Source organism: Rattus norvegicus, chromosome 13 (assembly GCF_036323735.1).
Source record: "Rattus norvegicus strain BN/NHsdMcwi chromosome 13, GRCr8, whole genome shotgun sequence".
NCBI lineage: Eukaryota > Metazoa > Chordata > Mammalia > Rodentia > Muridae > Rattus > Rattus norvegicus.
In genome coordinates this window covers 34,803,396-34,823,962 of record NC_086031.1, presented here as the reverse complement: position 1 = coordinate 34,823,962, position 20,567 = coordinate 34,803,396, and the positions used below count along the sequence as shown (strand labels likewise).

General features: G+C 44.1%; 1 long non-coding RNA gene across 1 annotated transcript in view; it reads right to left on the bottom strand.

Moving 5' to 3' along the window:
* LOC120096233 (uncharacterized) overlaps nt 1-19,744 on the bottom strand; it is a 37,371-nt gene extending 17,627 nt beyond the window's left edge. The window contains exon 1 of the long non-coding RNA XR_005492414.2: nt 19,626-19,744. This is a non-coding gene — a long non-coding RNA (uncharacterized LOC120096233). The remainder of the gene's footprint in view (nt 1-19,625) is intronic.
* Between the last annotated feature and the right edge of the window lie 823 nt (nt 19,745-20,567).

Genomic DNA, 20,567 nt, shown 5'->3' with positions numbered 1-20,567 from the left:
CACCAGACCAGACCTCAGCAGCCCAGGACTGAACCCTTCAGAAGAAGCAAAGGAGTTAGGAGCCCAGGAGTGCTGGACAGGCCTTCTGATTTCACAGGGTTGAACTCTGTGGAGTTGAAGGTTCTGCCTCATCATAAAAACAAAACAAAACAAAACAAAACAAAACAAAACAAAAGTTCTGGCTTAGAACAGACCACAGGGTCTGTAGGTCAAGTTTGAAAGCAGGTTAACTGAATGACTTTGGCTGCAGGCCCTTTGTGAGGAGATAGACCAAATGTTGGCCAGGGATACAGGTATGAGAAGACCCTCCTGAGCTGGAGGGAATCACTTCTAAGTAAAATATTGCCTGGAAGTCCGTTTCTGACCAGGATATGTTTGTTTCTCTAGAACAGAGCTGTACCTGACTGAGAGTGAATGAACAACTTGCTGCTAGAACCTACTGAGCCTTGTATGACCTGACCTCCAGAACTGAAAATCACAACCTCCAATTCACGTATTACAACAAAGTTCAGAATGCCTAAGGGGAAGATAATTAGGCTATATACTCTTGAGGAAAGGGACACAAAAGAATTTGTGGACATTTAAAACCACTGGATGGATCTTTTTAATTACTAAATTGGACAATGTTTTCTTTTGTCTTTTCTTAATCTAATGGAAGGAAAGATGAATGAACTTTATTGATATGTTATGACTATCAAACACGTGTGACATAAAAAAAATACATCAGTTAAAATTTCATTCTCTTGCTGGGAAGACATAAGGGAGTTCAAAGTCTTCTCTTACTCTGTGCTATGGTTAGAATGCATCTCCTAATTCCATCGTTTGAGAACTTGGTTCTTGTCCTAGTTCGTTGAGGGTTTTTGGTGCCACTTCTAGGAATTTGGCATTTGTCACTAGGCTCGCACAGGAAGTAGGCTCAGATAAGAATAACAATGACCATGGGGCTTTGTTTACTATTTTGCTTAGTTATTACCTTGTGTGATCCTTTTGCTTACTACTTTACTTAATTACTATCTTGTGTGACCTTCTTGTTTACTCCGCTTGATCATGTTGTCTTTGATCTAAAAACCGACCATGTGTTTTGGATAGACCAGAATGATATAAAAGCAGGCTGGAGAGAACTAAAGCTGCTTCAGCCGCAGCACTGGCTGGAGTCAGTTATAATTTTGTCTAATTGTTTTCTTCTTTTTCAATCCTCCCTCCCACCCTTGAGACCCTGTTGACTCACTGAGCTGGCTTGGTCACTAGTTGGGTTTAGTTGTCGACTGGATACAGACTAGAGTCATCTGAGGGGAAAGCCTTGATTGGCAGGTGACCATGTCTGTGGGGGATTGCCTTGATTGTTAACTGGTGCAGGAGGGAAGCAGCATCTCTAGGCAGGGGGTCTTTGGCTAGGGTAGAAAGCTACTAAACATGAGTCTGTGAGTGAGCCATAGCACAAGCCACAAGCAATATCTCTCCGTGCTTCTTGTCTCTAGGTTCCTGCCTGGAGTCACCGCCCTAATTTTTTCCAATGATAGATTGTGACCTAGAATTGTAAGCCAAATAACCCCTTTCCTCCTTCCCACTTTTGTTGTTGTGCTGTGTTTGTTTGTTTGTTTGTTTGTTAGGTCAGAGTGTGTGATAACAGAAAGAAACTAGAACCATCCTCAGCAGAGCAGAGGTGAGAGGCAGAAACTTTGCACAGTGGGAGATGAAGGCAAGGTGCCTGTACAGTCTCAGCCTGTGACCTTCCCTGCAGAGGTGTGAACGAGCACCGATTCACACTGGATAAGACACTGATGACAAACCAAAGGAATGAGTCTACACATCTAGCTCGATGAACCAATGAGTGTGACTTAAAGCAGCACAGGGAAGCTACGTTAACATAGGTGACAGCTTCCATAAACTCCATTCCTCAAGGGTCCTGTACAACTTTCAGGTAACACTCCATTGGAGAGTGCACTCTTCTCAGCAACCGTTGCTATTTATCTATAACCTTTGGGAGGGGCCTCATGAGTCATATGACTTCCTGAGTTTACGGAGTCTGGTGAACCTCCTCATCTTCCTTTATCCTATGAGTCTCTGTAGGTCCATGAGGCAAAGTTTCTGAGAGAAAACAACTAAACAGCAGTGATTATGTGTTGGGGAACAGACGGCTGTGCTGTGAAAGCAGGTTTTCTAGGCTTCCCTCCATGGTGTGATAATGCAGGTTAAAGAGCCCCCTCAAATGTCAACCCTGTTATCTTGGACTTCCTAGTCTCCAGAACAATGAACCAATTAACTTCTCTTTATATTTAGCTAAATCAATGGCATCCAGATACAGGAAGGAAGAATGGGCTAAGATGTTCTACTTGTCGCTCTGTTACACATATTTAGAAAGGAGTCTTCGTTTTGGGGAGGTGTGAACAATCTTGTATTAAGCAGATAATTTCACTAATCCTTATAATCGTTCTTTCAATGCCCCTGCCCCGGGTAGGTATTGTCCTTAGTTACACTTATGTATTTCATTCAATAAATATTTATTCACTACATATGATATTTCAGGTCGTTAAAGAACTGTAGTTTAGTTTGTTTATTCATTCAGCAAATCTTATTGAGTTCCCATGATGTCCTAGGGTACATCGAGAGTCTGGCAACACTTTTGAGCAAGATGCAACAAGTGGCTTCTGTTTAACTCTTGAGGGGGTGAACCCAAACATAATTCCAGATATGTGTGTGTGTGCGCAACATTTGGGAGACTGCGGCATATTACATAGTGAGTTCTAGGCCAGCCAGGGCTAAAATGATAACTTTTCTCAAAAAAAAAAAAAAAAAAGACAAGGGCCTGGAGAGGTGGCTCAGGAGAAAAGAATGTTTGTTGCTCTTGCTAAGGATCCACGTTTGGTTTCCAGTACCCATGTCAGGTGGTTCACAACCACCTGTAACTCTATCTCCAGCAGATTTGAGTCCCTCTTCTGGCTTCTTAGGACATCTCATTCATGTTCAAGCCCTCCCAACCCCACACATAGTTAAAACAAAAATTAAAATCTTTTTTAAAACCCCTAAACCAAAACTAAGGTATGTGTCTAAGGCTGGACAGAACTAAGCTATCCTAGGCTATAACCATCATTGATAGATTGATTCACAGGGGCTGGGACTGAGGGAGGCAAAAGGGAGCTTTGACTGTACCAGGAAGTCTTGATCTCTACCAGGAAATGGTAGACACTAAAGAAGAATATTTGATGAGGAAAGAGTCTGTCCATTTGTTCAACCATATGGCTTTAAGCCCAAGGAGCTGATATTTTGGGCATTCTAAGCCAGAGAAACAGGGCATGTATCTAGGGGAAGGATATGCCTCAGCTTTTTCCACATCTCTACAGATGGCTGTTCTCTTTGCTTCCTGTAAGATTTCAGCAGTATTTCTTGAGTCCATGGTATCTACTAACTCAATTTGTGACCTGGTACCTCAAAGAGAAGGTAGGAAGTCAATGTTGGTTCAGGCACTGACACATTCAGTCAGCCGATAGTAATGACGCATTAAGGAGGCCTAACTTGCATTGTGTTGGGAGATTAAGAGACTAGAACTCAAGCAGAGGGCAATTGTGAGAGGCAGAAGTGAAGGGGAGAGAGGTGGGGCTGGGACAGTGGTTTGGTGGCTCTAGGTTCCAAGTGAGAGAACATGCCTCAGTGTATAAAGCAGAGAGCGATCAAGGAAGGCACCTAAACTTAGTCTGCAGATGAGCTAACATGAGCGCCCATACACATGCAAACGTATGGATGCATACACTGCACATACATACACACGAAAAAAGAAAAGGAAAGGAAAACCTGAATTTGCAGATGGCTGGTCCCAAGATAGGGTGGGTGTTGGGAGCTTTTCTGGTCTGTTGCTGTTGTAATTACAGCATCGGAAAGCTTGCGTGACATTGCTAATTTTAGAGAAAATGGGACACTGATATCTGCAGGAACACGCAGGCTTGGGACGCGGATTAACACTCCCACCTCTCACAGAAGCAAACCTCAAAACGGTGTCGGCATTGGGAAATATTATTATTAGAAGAATGTTCCTGAGGATGAAATGAAAAACTGTAATGTCAGCTCTTTAGAAGGGTTTCGTGAGACTGAGTGGTAATAAAACAGCCGGGGGGCAAGCTATTCGTGGAACTGAGCTCTAAAATGATGGAGTCCATTTAATTCTGTTTTACTGTGGCACTGTGTGTGTGTGTGTGTGTGTGTGTGTGTACACAAAAATAAATTAGTAAAGTAATTTCCCTCCAATTCATGAGAAGACTCTACAATGGGGTACATGTTGATGAGATTTTTCTCATTAGTTGTGGGGAAAACAAAATTTAAGTAGTAGTGATGATCATAAAAAGCTCTAGCCAGGCAGCTTAATGGGTAAAGGTTCTTGATAAGTAAATTTGATGACCTGTGTTTAAGTCTCAGAACTCATGGTGGGAAGGAGAGATCAGACTCCCAGAAGGTGTCTTTAGACCTCTACACACACACCATATTATACTTGCGCCTGCATTCACACATATCTTGAGAACATACAGTGATAATTAATTAAAGAAAAATTGAAATAACTCTGACGGAATGGCTCAGCGGGTAAGGACATTTGCTGTCAAATCTGATGATTTGAGTTTGATTTGGGGAACTCAAGTGGCATGCCCACACACTTCACCCTCAGCAAGTAAATAAAATATAATTGAAAAGCGATAGAAAGAGCGTGTGTGTGTGTGTGTGTGTGTGTGTGTGTGTGTGTGTGTGTGTGTGCGCACAGGAGAGTATATGTGCAGCTAAGAACGTATAAGCACAACACTGAGATACAGAAACGGGCAATTTAAGGTCACTTAAAGAAACTTTTCTTCCATGGGATGGCTTTTAAACCACACCTAGGACTAGTATAGAGGTAGGAATAAGAGTGAGAAAATGTGAAATGGTAGCATTAGAGATAAAAAGTGAGGAATATTTAGGCCTCAAACAAGCAACACGAAAGCTTATTTGCTTGTTTTGACTCAGTCAGAGAATAATTCACAGAAGACCTGAATTCTCGGGATAATGGCCCCAAAAACCCACTGCCCAGCTTCGTGACGTAACACAGACACAGGCTGACATCTTGTGAAGTTCACTGGCATTGTGTAAATACTACTGTGGATCTGTGCTGGGCTTCCACGGAGCTGGAGGAGTGTGAACTCTGAGGCCCACACGGCACAGGTGACTTTGAGCCCTCTTCATTTCCTAGTCCCCAGGCTCCCCTCTGTGCCAAGAAATAAAAGTGCTAATCTCTTGGACTTGGGCAGGGTATGTTCAGGGTATGGCTGGTACCTTTTCTCCCCCTTGCTAAGGACAAGCACTCACTGGGGACAGGTGGGCTATGGAGATGGCTCAGCCAGTGAAGTGATTTCTTCACAAGCGTGAGGATCTGCACCACCCATGTGAACAGCCAAGCTTGGGAGAGCTAATCCCAGCACTGCACAGACATAGGAGGTTCTCCGGTGCTTGCCAGAGCGGCCAGTCTTAACCAATCCAGCCTGTGGGTGAGCTCCTGGCTTAAAGACCGTGTCTCCAAATAAAATAAGGTAGAGAAATAAAAGAGAAGACACTGAAGTCCAACTTCTAGTTTCTATGTGAGCATGCAACACACACACACACACACACACACACACACACACACACACACACACACAAATAAGAGGGTTGAAAGGGAACATGTGGCCACTGCCACCTAAGCAACCAGCAACATCCTTAGCCGACAGCTGAGGCTTGTGCTTGAACATAGTCCCGAAAGATCAAAGTTTGCTTTACTGGTCAGCCGTCAGACTTCATGCTATCTACATGAAAAACCTATGAAACATGTGAGGTTCGGGGTTGAAGCCATTAAAGGGACACTACAGTAATGAAACGAAATACATTTAGTGTCTGTGGTTCTTGGACAATACACGGAAGTCCCAGATCAATTCACTGATGGTATCTTATTGGATGTTTGTGAGTCTTTCTAACTTGGGAACAGGAAGATCATTACCTCTCTGACCTCTGTTTGCTTCATTCTGAGATGGAGACAATGTAAGTCCTCAGTGTCTAGGCATGCCATGCTCAGAGGGTTACACAGAAGGTTATAGGTAAAAGGTAGGAAGCCTGGCACAGAGTGACACTTGGTCAAGGCCAGAACCAATGAAACAGTGGAAGGGGCAAACAGAATCCTTCCACCTTTGGAAAGACCTGAAATCCTCTGCTCTCGGTGACTCTTGGCTGTCAGCCCTGGCCATATAATTAATCACAGTACAGTGAGCTCTCGATTATCTGCACTAGTGAAGGGCAGAGGCGTGGATAATACAAAACAAGGGACAATCTAAAAGTCATTTATATCTTTGGCTTTGGAATGAAGTCAGAGAGACACACATGCACACACGCAGACCCCTCTCATTACGATTTCTATTTACTGGCTCAGGATTCCTGATTGTGGCCTCTGTAAACGGCTTCTGGAGGACTCAGCATCGACAAAGACGATGCCTTAGATATCAAAACGCTATCAGACGTAATAGACATTTGATTGGTCAAATAGCACGTCAGGTGAGAGTTGGCTGTGAAAGTGAAAGGAACCGTGTTCAAAGCCCCAGCAGGCACATGCAAGCCAAACGTGGGCACACCTGTCTGTGACTCCGGCATTCGGAGGAGGGTCACGAGGATTATGGGGGCTCCCTGGTCAGAACACGTGACTTAAAAATGGCGAGCTTCAGTCTGGGTGAGAAACCCTGCCTGACCACCTAAGGTGAAGGAGACAGAAGACATCTGACACCCACTCTGCCCTCCACATGCATGTGTGCATCAAAATGCATATGCATGCACATATACACACAGTGCAATAGACAATGCTTTAAATACAGGCAATATTGTCGTCAGTTTTTTAGCAATACCTTGGGAGGTGAGGGGGAGGGGTGGTCAGAAGTCCAAGGTCAATCCTTGGCTACCTATCAAATTGGAGGCCACACAGATTCTGCCTTTTGCCTCTCTAGCTCTTCACCTACTTGCTTATTTATGTATTCATGCCATTGTCTTTGTTATTTTGTTGGGTTTTGTTTTGTCCTTAGTGAGCATGTCTCTTAGAGTACTAGGAGGCCAATAGATCTGAATCTCTTAAAGATGTCTCTTACTGATTGGCGCCTGCCAGCAGGTTTTGAATGCTTGATTCTTCTCTTTCTGTATCTTTCCTTCCTTTCTCTCTCCCTCTTTCTCCTTTCCTTCCTGTGTCTGTCTCTATCCCCTAGTACTTCACCCTGCCTTCTTTCTGTCCCTTCCCTCCATTTCTTCTTCCTGTCTTTTACTATAGCCCTTCCTTCCTTTCTTCCTTCTTGACAGTTCTTTTTCTCTTTGTTGTCCTGTAGCTTCATCCCCCCTCCCAGCTTCTCTAAGAACCTATCATGATTTCCCTAGCTCAACTCTTTAGCAGAAAATCCATCTCCAGGGCCCTAGTCCATGGTCCGGAAGAGGAAGATGGGAAGGAAGTTGTTCCCGTTTATCTGAGGCGCCCTGGAAATTGGATGCGAGCCCCTGGGTCATGGGGCTTCCTTCCTATCCTCCAGATAGCTAAATACTTAGCATTGGGGCAAGAAAAGACAGGGGAGGGAAGGAGGGGTAGGTAGGAAGCCCATGGCTGTGTCTGCTTGTGTTTGCCTCCTACAATGGGAGGATAGGGATAGAAAAGACCCAGGCGCGACATAAATATTTCCTATTATGGAAAAACTGAAGCCACAATGGAATCCGTCATGCTTGTGATATGAGAGACGGACAATATTTCGGGGCTGCCGCCACATTGGTACCTGAATGGAGTTTATATTTTGTTTATGGAGCTCAATCCGAAGCCTTTTTATTTATTTATTTATTTGGCCCAGCCTGTGTAATTCTTCATGGGAGCTCGAAATGGCTGCGGGAGCAGCTCAATATTCCATTTATTTTATTTATAAAAGAAATTCAAAGGCTGAAAAGATGAAGTAATTGACTTACCGGGATGACAGTTAAACCCACTAAATTTAATCTTATCCTCTCAAGTACAACATATCGCGCTTACAAATTATCGCTAGGCACCAGGCAGCCCCGCGTTCCTCACCTAATGCAAATGGAATGGAGGCCGCTGTTATTGTATTATCTGACTTTACTATCGGCATTAATCCGGCTTAGCTCACTTAATGATGCCACTTGTGGCTCGGCAAAGGCTGCAGAGAAGTCTATAAACTACTTCCATTAAAATGCAAATCGGGCCCGCCGAGAAAATAAGTGACAGGGAAAAAAAAAAAGTAGGAGACTTGGGCCCTGCGAGCTGGGCCCCCACAGCCCGCGTGATCCCAGGTGATAGCCTAGCCTCGATTATCTGCGCGGGGGCCCAGAAAGGGAGCCAGCCCCGCACGCAGCAGCCCCACAAAAAAAAAAGTGCTCCAACAAGCCAGGCTATTTAATTTCTGGAGAGATTTATATTTCTTTTTGTTGTTAGGAAATGAACAAATACTTATCAATGTAAAAACTGCTATCTCCCATCTCCCTGCCAGGTTTTTCATACTGATATTATTTGCGCCGCATAACACAGGAAATGAAAATCTTCTCCATTCAGTCTCCGCTGTATCTCCAAATCCTCTGCGAACAGTCTGGCTGCCTCCTCCCCTCAGTCTCCCCCAACCCCCAGTTCTCTTCCTGGTAAACAGAAAGGAACACTTCTGTGAGCTAAGGAAGGAGATGGGGCTCACAATTCTACTAAACTCGAAATCTTGGGTTTCTGGGAGAGCTTTTTCTGTGCCTCTGACAATAGCTGGGACTAGTGGAAGCCGGAGGGGGCTGGGAGCTCAGCGCTAACATCTGTTTTACTTAAGGGGCCTGATTTCCTTTTAGGAGGGAAAGCATGTACTCCCTTTCAGTGCGAAGCATCCTGGGCCCTGGGGCTTGTATTGATTCTGAACAAGGCCTAATAAAAGTAAGGGGGCGATCTCCCCTCGTATTTCGATTCCTTAGTTCCAACAGTTTTTCTCCAGTTCTTCTGTGACACTGGGGAATTCTAGCATCTCTCTTTGACATTGGGTGGAACCTCGGGCCCTTCTCCTGTGGGTGGCCTAGGAAATAGAAAGATGGATAGCATCCTGCCCTGTCCTCTGTGGTCAGGGTTTCAAATCCCGTGAGGATTTATGACACTCACTGAGGGATCGATCCTGGTTTTTAAATACTACAGTACCTTTTATGGAGACAATATTACAACACAAACATTTTATCCTGCCAGGAGTATCCAGTTAAAATTGATTTGGGGCCTGTCATTGGTGAACTCCTTGCTCCAACCTCAGCTTTTTCTACAAAGGAGGAGAAAGCTAGGAGGAGAAAGCTACGGGTTCCAAAAAGGCATGGTGCTGTCTTCCCTGGGCCCCAGATCATGAGAACTTTTGGAAATCAAATGAGAGCTTCCTTCTAAGTCTCAAGTACTCTTTTTGGGCCCAAGGCAAAGATGACTAAAGTTGGGGAGAAGGGAGAGACCTTGTGTTGAAGAAGTTGGGATGAAGGATGCCTTTAATGGTGGGCCCGCCCATGGGGGTCTGTCCAGGCCTTTATGTGACCACAAATCCTTGGCCACATGGCTAGGTACTCAACGTCCCTGAGAGTTCTCAAGTCCTTTACCCTTCTCTTCAGAGAGAGCTGGGTCCTGCTTATTTTCCAATAGACTGTGCACACACTACCCTCGGCTGTGTAGTACCCATGTAGTGTTTCTGCAGCCTCATGCAGAGAGGGGCAGCTCCACAGTGGAGCCTGCAGCCAGGCAAGTGGACGTCCTTTAATCTTTCAGGGACAGTTCCTTAGGTAAAACTAGATCCTTGGCTTCCAGAAATAAAGGACTCCAGAACAAGCCATTATAAAGTTAGAATAGAGTTTATTAAAAATAGAAAGAAAGGTGATCAAAGAAAGACCAAAAATTCCACCTCGGAGCATGAGAGTGGGATTCTCAATGAGAGAGGCACAACTTATTTAAAAACAGGACAAAACAGAAACCTGTTTTAAGCACAGTGGTCAAGGGGAAGAATAAGGCACATCCAAGTGTGGGTGAAGGGTCCCCAAAGGAGAGTCACAATTAAGTGCCTTAGTGCTAGCCACATTTGGGTGACTTTCAGATGACACCTCAAAAGGGTTGCTAAAAACACCTGTTCTTTTTGCCATTTCTCTCTTCAAAAGTGAGAGTATAGGGTGGTACCTTGGGTGAGGTATCTATCAGTCTGATATGATAAAACCAGAAGCCACGAGGATTGTGCGAGTGGTTTCTAATGAGATTTCTAGAAAGTTATAGATCTGTAATTGGGAAAGGAGAAAGGCTTTAGGTATATATTGTTAATTGTCAGAACTGATGGTTCTATGCTGGTAGAGGCTTCAACCAGATTCTCAAGTAAATAACCCCTTTCTCTTCCCATGTGCTTATAGTTTTTATCTTGTCATGTACAGTATATGTTCCATATGAGAGGGTAGATGGTCAGGTAAGATGATCCAGCAGGTAAAGATCCTTGCCACCAAGTCTGACAACTTGAGTTCGATCCTAGGGACACACAGGGTGGAAGGAGAGGATCAACACACAAAAGTCATCCTCTGGCTTCCACAAGGGTGTCACGGTACGTGCCTGTGCATGCACACACATTTAAATATCTCTGTGTAACATGATGCACATACATGTACAGATACCACTTATCTACGTAGAGAGTGAGAGCAGGAAGAGTTTGTTAAACAACTACAGGAGTGGAAACTATAGTTTGAATCTCTGCTACTATACATTTATTAAAACTCAATCACAAATATGATTATATTAGAAGATGAAGTATTTAGGAATTATTTGGTTATGAGAATGGATTTTGCAGGTGGTACAAGCTTGCAGAGTTTGCTGAAGGAGGCAGAGGCAAGAGAATTACAAGGATAGGGCCCTTGTGAGTGGGGTCCCAGCCCTTGTAAGAGGTCCCAGAACTACGAGGTCTATTCTGAGACGTGATGATACACAGTGAGTTATAGCTGATTCTCTCTGGGCTTTAGATCTCTAGTACCTTGATCCTGAACTTTCCAGACTTTGGAATGATAAAAAATATCTGTGCTTTTCGATGCTAGAGGACTGAGGATCATGCATGCACTTGTGCGTGTGCTTGTGCGTGCGTGTGTGTGTGTGTGTGTGTGTGTGTGTGACCCAAAGTTATAGCTTGGTTATTTCCCTTTAACACTGTGACTAGAGAGATAAAGTCGTAAGCTTGTGTAAGCTTGTATAGTGCTCCCTTGATGGCGAGTGGGGCTGTCTGCCTGTGGACCTACTGTGCTCTGATGAGATTGAAGACATCCATGCTTGTCAGAGTAGGGACCCAAAGATGATTCCTTTTCTGTGAACCCCGCTAAAGTGGGCATCTCAACACCAGCATGGACTGCTTAGGTCCAGTTCATAACAGAAAAAAATGAACACAGGCTGAGGAGATGCTCAGCGCACATCCTACACAAAATAAGGATTGGAGTTAGTGTCTTTGAAACCCACATTAATGTTGGGTGGATGTGATGGTTGGTCTACTTGCAATCCCAGCTTACAGGAGTCAGAGATAAGGGTCCCAGGAGTAAGTTGGCTAGCTAGCTAACTGAAAGGACACTCTGGGTCAGATGAGAGACTTTGCCTCATTAGATAAGGTGGAAAGTGATTGAGGAAGACACCAAATGTAAACCTTGGGGCTCCACACCCATGCTCGTATACACCTGTGCACACACATGTGCACTCACCCACATGTGCACACATTCAAACACACGTCCATCCATGCGCTCCACACATTTACATACACAGGCAATGAATAAACAAAAAGGGGAAATCATCCCCTCCGTTTGCAGACCTAAATTGTATGAGTATTTTTTTCTTTCTTTCTTTCTCTTTTTAAAAACTTGGGCACATGCTTTCTGAACGTGGTTTCTGTGCAATGAAATTGGACACGTCCAAGTTCCATGGTGTTTATCTGCTTGTTCATTATCCCACAAACGTTTACAACGTGATCATGATGTGCCAGGCCCTAGAATGGGTAAGCAGATATAGCAGTGAGGAGGATGAACAAGATCAGGGAGACTAAGGGGCTTCTATCCTAATGGGAGAGGAAGAAATAAAACAAACACACACCAAATAAATCAATACAGGAGCAAATGAAGACTACAATAGCCAATCGTGATAAATGCCGGTAAGAAAACGGAGAGGGTGATGGGGTAGGGAACGTTCAGTCCAAATATTTTGATTTCCAGATCATGCCTTCTGAAAATGCATAAGCATAAACAGCTTGCGTGACGCCTCCCCGGCATCTACAACAGCTGCTTCAAGTTACCCTCCACTGGGTAACAAAACACCCCCAAAGCCAGCGACTAAAAATATCAACAATATTTATTTTACTCGAAAACAGCAGATTAGGCAAAACTGACTGAAGAGCGTTGGTCTGGCTCCGAGTGCCTCCAAGTGGGGGAGGCGAAGGTTGACTGCTGCTGATGGTGGGGTCCTCTAGGGATTGTCTGATTCACAGGTCTGAGGCTGATACTGGTTATCACCTAGGACTGCTGCTGGGGCTGGAGTGAGCAAACCCCGTGGCCTATCTGTGGGGTAATTCGGCTTTCTCATGCCTTGCAGCTGAGTTCTAAATCATAAGAAGCCTAAGAAAGAAAGGGCAGGCAAGGAAGAATACTGTTTATCCTGTCCTAGCCCCGAAAGTTCTGTCGTGACCTATCTGCTCACAGCCCAGCGTTAAAGGTTAGTCACTGAGATGGAACCGTTTTCAAGGGGAGGGGAAGTAGAGTTCATGTTCCCATAGCAGGAGGGTTAAAAATCTGTAGTCATCGGCACAACATTGGGCACAGGACTCTCCTGCTGGAGTTGGGGAGGGACTCACAATACGTAATCCCTCCCTTGGAATTCACAGGCAGTCAGTGGTGGCTAGAGGGTTAGGGGTGGGAGTGTGTGTGTGTGTGTGTGTGTGTGTGTGTGTGTGTGTAGGTTCTTTAGTGGAGTAGTGACTGGTATGTTGCCCACGGTCCTGTCAATAATGCCTTGCTGATACTCCTCCAAGTAACCCTAATTAAGCATGTAAGCTCTCATGCAGAAGTCTAGACTGTAAAGGGAGAAGACTAGCTGGAAATAGAAAGGGGATCCGGGACAGGGGAAGGGAGACAATAGGGGGTAATGAAGTGAATATGATCAAAATACATTTGTATGCATGCAAATGTTATAATGAAATCCATTGTGTGGAATTAACACATGTTAACTAAACACTTAAAAATAGAAGAACCACTGGTTGAAATTTCAAATCACTCCGAGTGTACAAGACAGGCCCAAGTTCTCATCTCCTATGACCCCCTCCTTCTGGCTACTCTCTCGTCCATTCACTGGGCTACACAACCAGGTTCCCTAATGTATTGTTTGGTTTTCATTTTGTCTGCCTCTCCTGTTGCCTTCAATTGTCTGCTCAAAAAACACCAGAGAACCCCTCGAACAGACATGCAAAGTGCTCACACATCTGCCTAAGGATCTTTCCCTACTTTATTTCCTGAACCTTTGGAAAGAGATTGGATTTAAAGAGAAGAGAGCCCAGCCAAGTGTCTAGTTATTCTTCAACCAAATGATACACAGTATTGTATGTCTTTGTCTGTTATCCTATGAGACTGTTCCCCAATTTCTACTTATCCCTCAATTCAAATTCAAGCCGGACTCCATTGTAAGTCTGGTCATAATCTACTACAATCAACAGTAGTAGCCATCAACATTTATTGAGTGTTCAATGTACGTCAACATTGAAGAAGTTTTGTATTTATGTCTACTAATCCTTATTTCTTTTTCCATTTGTGTGTGACAGGTGATGAGCATATATGTGTATGATTGTTTACATGCGGGTACAAGTGTGTGTACATGCATGTCTGGAAGCCCACGTTTTATGAATGGGGTCTTCTTCCATTAGTTTTTCCACTTTACTCATTGGTACAGCTACCCACCATTTACAAGGGTTCTAGGGATCCGAACTCACGTCTTTACACTTGCACGAGAGGCACTTTAACAACCTTGCCTTCTCCTCAGCCCCATTTCTTACAGCACTATTTAGTTTTGTCGGTGGAACAGGTGGAGACACACACGGACAAAGAGACTTTTTTTCTCAAGATAAACAGGCTAATACATGATGCATTTGAAAGTCAAATCTGCCTGTCTTGAGTCCTAGCCTTTTCAACAACAATTAGCACAAAGTCTGTGGGCTACAGACAGGTAGTGAATGAAGGAAAACTACTAGGTACTTCAGAGGCTGTTCTCAGGAAGTAAGCCAGTCAGGAAATTGCCATTGGTCATTTGATGTTACCCGAGCAATCCATAAGTCCATTCTAACAGACAGGATTTTTTTGAAGGTTACTTTTATTTTTTACTTATGCCTATATCTGTGTGAATGCTGGTGTTCATGGAGGACTGAGACACGAGCTTCCTTGGACCTGGAATTACAAGCATTTGTGAACTTCTCAGCTAGGGCGATGAGAACAGAACTCCAATCCTCTGCAAAATGAGCAAGTGCTCTTAACAGCTGAGCCATCTCTCTTCAGCCCTTGAAATGAAAGGTTATTTGTCTGCTAGCCTCATCAGACAGCCACCCTCTAAGGCATAGTTACAGTTTCCTTAGCCTTTTCAACTGTCAGCTGACCAGTCAAGATTTAGGGCCTGGGTATGAGGAAGGGTGTCATTGGTGAGTTAGGAATCAAACAGCTACTCAGCTTTTCCCAGCAAATACTTATTTTGAAATAAGTACTTGTGGATCTTAAAAGGCCGTGGGTGTGGCTCTGTTGCTAGAATGCCTGCCTAGCTTGTTGGGACCCCTGGGTTTCAGCACAGCATTAAACTAAACCAGGCAGAGTGGTGCAGGGCTTGAGAGTCAGGCAGGAGGGTCTGAAGTCCAATGTCCTCAGCTACATAGTGAGTTTGAGACCAGCTTGGGCTACCTGAGACCCTACTACAAACAAACAAAGGCACAAACCCTCCTTTCTTCCAGTGTCTGTGCTCCTGACGATGGATTTCTGCTTCTTCACCGCTAGAATTTGGAATATTTCCCCCAAATACCAGAGGCTTACTCCCTACAGTGGCATTTGGAAGTGGTGGAAACTCTGAGGTGAGATCTCGTGTATGAGCATCTGCTATTGAGGTGTTCCCTTTGCAAAGTATCTTAAAAGGGTGCCTCAGTCTCCTTCCCTCTTCTTGGCTCCCTGGCAACAAGGTGATCAGCTTTTCCCCATCGGTAGCTCCACAGTGGTGTGCATTGCCTTGTCCCAGGCCTGGAGCGACACAAAGCTTTGCTTTCTTAATAAAGTTTTTTGAGGGCACTGGATCATGGCTGAACTCTCCACACCAATGAGCTCAAAGCAACCCCTCTTCCTTAGAAGTTGCTTTATGTCAGGAACTTGTAGTGCCTGAGAAAAGTAGGGAAACCTGAGTCACTCCCCCACACATACCAACACTAACCAACTATCAAACTAGCAAGCTATCTATCTATCTATCTATCTATCTATCTATCTATCTATCTATCTATCTATCTATCTATCCATCCATCCATCCATCCATCCATCTAACTAACTGAGGTGCTCTACTATGGACTGCCTGTAACTTGTGTCAGCAAGGAAGTCTTGTAAGATGAGAAGGAGGGATTGCTGTGGGACACCTGAACTGAGGGCTTGGCAAATTTGCGTCTCCTTTTTCTAATCTGCCACAGAGCTGCCATGGTAGAAAAAAAATCTGGAAAGGAAGTCCAAATAGATATTTTGTCTCACAAAGTTAGACATAGCACATAGTAAACATGGATTAACTGATGTACATCTAAACCAGTCTCATTTGACATGGGAAACCTATGCCTCCATAGATGACAAACATACTTCAATCCTGAAGTTTTTCCTGTATTAGGCTGGTCTGTGCTTTCTTTTTCTTCCTTTGCTTTACTCTTTTTTTTGTCTGCTTGTTTTAGGGTCTATCACCTTACCAGCGGTGGACTTTTGACCAGGTTGAATTTACAATGCTAGATGTGAATTCCTGCTTGTGGAGCTAGCTTCAAATCTAAGCACAAACTGATTGGTTACCCCCATAATAGCTTTGCCACTCATGAACAAGGGGGTACATCTTGTGGCTTGTGTCCTCTTCAGAGGAGCTGCCCATTGGCTGGGCTACAGAAAGGAAGAAGAGAGAAGAAAATCACCACACATACGTGTACACACACACACACACACACACACACACACACACACTCAGAGAGAGGGGGGAGAGAGGGAGGGAGGGAGGGAGAGAGAGAGGAAGGGAGAGAGAGAGGAAAGGAGGAAGAGAGGGAGGGAGGGAAGGAGAGGGAGGGAGGGAAGGAGGGAGGGAGGGGAGAGAGAGAGAGAGAGAGAGAGAGAGAGATACCTATGTGCATTAAGTAAAGAAGAATGTTTGGGAGATTTGTTGAATCATTTATGAACATGAAGCATTTATGAACTTTTAAGGATAATAGTGCATCTTTTAATTTCTTGTTAAATTTCTTATTTTTTATTAAAAGGTTTTCACTGAATCTCATAGAAGAGAAAGTGGAAAAGAGCCTCGAACTCATTGGCACAGAGGAAAGCTTTCTAAACAGAACTCCAATGGCTCACACTCTTAAGATCAAGAATTGATAAAGGGGGTCGACCGACACACCTCTGTCTCTTGCGTGGGATACGTGTCGGCCCGGAGATCTCCGTAATAGATCTTCGTAATAAACCTCGCCTTTGCATATTACATTAAAAAAAAAAGAATTGATAAAGGGGACCTCATGAAACTGGAAAGCTCCTGTAAGGCAAAAACATTGCCAATAAGACGAATCGGCATCCTACAGATAGGGGAAAAAAATCCCACTAACCCCACATCTGATAGAGGGTTAATATCCAAAATACATAAAGAACTCAAGAAGCTCACCACCAAGAAACCAAACAACCCAATCAAAAAATGGGGGATAGAACTAAACAGAGAATTCACAACAGAGAGATCTCAAATAGTTGAGAAGCACTTGAAGAAATGTTCAAAGTCCTTAGGGATCAGGGAGATGCAAATCAAAATGACCCTGAGATTTCACCCCACACCAATCAGAATGGCTAAAGTCAAAACCTCAGGTGACAGCACATGTTGATGAGCCGTGAAAATGGAACACTCCTCCTTTGCTGGTGGGATTGCAAACTGGTCAAACCACTCTGGAAATCAGTCTAGAGGTTCCTCAGAAAGTTGGAAATAGATCTACCTGAAGACCCAGCTATACCACTCTTGGGCACATACCCAAAAGATGCCCCACCATGTCACAGGGGCATGTTCATAGCAGCCTTATTTGTGATAGCCAGAAGCTGGGAACAACCCAAATGTCCCACAAGGAAAGAATGAACACAGAAAGTGTGGTTCATTTACACAATGGAAAACTACTCTGCTATTAAGAACGAGGACGGGGGTTGGGGATTTGGCTTAGTGGTAGAGCACTTGCCTAGCAAGCTCAAGGCCCTGGGTTCGATCCCCAGCTCCGAAAAAAAAAAAAAAAGAATAGGAAAAAAAAAAGAACGAGGATGTCATGAGTTTTTCAGGCAAATGGATGGAAGTAGGAGATATCATTCTGAGTGAGATAACTCAGACCCAAAAGGACATGAAAGATATGTACTCACTAATAAGTGGCTATTAGCCAGAACAGTACAGAATACCCAGCATACAAGTCACAGAACTCAGGAAGGCTACCAAGCCAAAGGGCCCAAGTGAGGATGCCTCAATTCCACTTGCGAGGGGGAAGAAAGCAATCATGGCAATCGTGGGGTGGGGGAGGGAGGGACCTGGGTAGGAAAGGGGATGGGAAGGGGAGGAAGGGGAACATGAAAAAATTTAAAAAGGTTTTATTTGCTCTTCATTAAAAATATTTTTTTCACTCCAGCTTTTCCTATGAAACAAGTAGTAAGTTTTCTCTACTAAGGGCCAGATTAGAGATGCTGTAGTTATTCTGTGCTTCAAATATCCCTGGGGCTGGAGAGGTGGCTCAGCGGTTAAGAGCACCGACTGCTCTTCCAGAGGTCCTGAGTTCAAATCCCAGCAACCACATGGTGGCTCACAACCATCTGTAATGAGATCTGATGCCCTCTTCTGGTGTGTCTGAAGACAGCTACAGTGTACTCACATACATAAAATAAATCTTTAAAAAAATATGTAATATATCCACGACAATTCGGCATTAGTAATTCAAAAGCAGCCCTACCTAAGCAATCTATAAGTAAATGCATATAGCTGCATTCCAATAAAGCTTTATTTGCAAAAGCAGAAAGCCTGTAGTTTTCTAGTACCTACTGTAGGAGATTGGAATGAGTGATTGCTCTGGTTTTATTATGTCCCTGTGATAAAACACTCTGACTGAAAGCAACTTAAGGGAAGAAAGGATATCTTTAGTTTATATTTCTAGCTCACAGCCCACCACTGGGGAAGTCAGGACAGGAGCTCAGTCAGGAACTTGAAGTAGAGACTGTAAGCGCATGCTTAGCCAACTTCTTACCCAGCACAGGGCCACTATTCCAGGAAAAAGTGTTGCCCAGAGTGAGCTTACGCTTTCTAAATCAATCAACAATCATGACAACCCTCAGCCGATCTTATCGGAGTAATCCCTCTTTTGAGGCTCCTCTCTCAGGTGACCCTAGGTTGTGCCAAGTTGACAGTCAAAGCTAACAAGAACAGTAGTAAAAACTTTCCCAAACATTACTTCCAGGCTCCTATATGCACTTAATATAAGCAACAAAGTGTAGGTGAATTTCCATAATTCTAAACTATTAAAACAAGGAAGACTAAGTCATTGTATTTGTAAAATGGAGGCACAATGTATAATCTAAGACAGTTAAAAATTAGAATTATATGTAATTTGAAGTTGTGCCCCTGTGCTGCAGCCCTCCCGTCTGTGAGGGTTCTGAGTAGAGAGGTTATTATTTCCCACTGATGAACCACAAATGGGCCGCGGATATTTGCATGCCTTTTTTTTTTTAATACATAATATATACCGGTACTCTAACCTCTGATTCTTCTTACCAAATTCCATTTAATTTGTCATTAATTAGTAAATTGTTATGTGAAATGCCTGCAAAGCATCTTGGGTGAACTGGCCCTGGCATGATTATTCTTTTGCAAGCTATCTGAAATTGTTATTGCCGAGCAATTTCCATGAAAATAGAAGGGCCCCGAGAGCTGTTCTTTTAAAATAAGAATAAAATGAACCAAATGGAGGGGAACAAATACAAGCAATAATAAATCAAGGACAAAAGACAGGAAACTAGTCTCCCCCAAAAAGTGTCTAAGAAAGCCTTAGCCTCTCGTGGATGCGAGTGCTTCCTCGACTTTCCGCGAGGACCGGAACAAACACACCGGACCGACGGACGCAAACACAAATCCAGAAGAAATCTTGAGAAATTCCGTCAACGTTTGCATTAAGAATGTTTGCATTAAGAATCTTCGGAAGAGTAGGGATGTGCCTCTGGGTGAGCTGGGTACCAGCAAGGCCTTTCCTTCTCCAAGACACACTGAGCACGTTTACCCTTTCGCGGTCAGTTGCAGATCATGGACGCTCCCTCCCAACTTACTTTCTTTTCTTCCCTTCTTTAACTTACAGCCAGTGCAAACTCACCTTCACTTTAGATGGGACTTTTGCCTTCAGATTGCTTCCTGGGTAAATTCCTCTTTTGGCCTTCTCCGGAACCAAGCCCAGATGAAAGGGGAGCCTCTGCTGCCCCCCTCCCCGCCCCCTATCCTCCCTTCCCTGACTGTTCTTCTGCCGGGTTTCAATGGCTGATTGAACAGTGTGTTAGGTTCACTGAACTTGGTGTTGGCTTGGGTTCCTCACAGAGACAAAGTCAGCTTCCAGGCCAATTTCCATATGAAAGCAGCTGAGGTCTCTTTTCCCATTTTGGAATTCCAGGCAACACTTCTGGGCCCAGACTACTCATTTCCCACCCCCAGATCCCAGCCCATCCCTAAGCTTCATTCACTTCAACTTCTCTAGTTAGGGATAGCTCTCTCCAGTTCCTGGAGCTGAGAGCCGGAGAGAGCAACCTTGAACACAAAAAGAAACAAAACAAAACAAAACAAAACAAAACAAAACAAAACAAAACAAAACCAAAAAACCCCCAAAAACAAACTAACTACACTTGCTTTCTGTTTCCTGGGGTCAGAGGTAGAAGAGTCTGCCTCTCAGGGAGTCTGTGAGGTCTCAGGGTGTAAGGTGGGGTATGTGAGGTCCTTCCTAGGAGGAAGGGCAAGTGGAAACTGAAAGGTGTCTTCAATGCTGTTTTGAAGAAAATTATAATTTCCACTGCCAACTATGTAAGAACAAACATAACCCACTAAGACTTTCCCTGGCTGTCTGTACATTGGGAGTTTGGTCTTTGGTGAACTGCTTCAAAATTCTTGTTTCCTTTCCAAGGTGTGGTTTCATCAACCTAGAAAATCCATAAGGGAAGGGCTCTTTGGGCATCACAGAAGGCCTGTGAGTAAATCATATCCTCAGACTAGGAGGTCACCGAGGCCCAGAACTGTGCAGGCCCGTTGATGGAACAGGACCCTCACATTC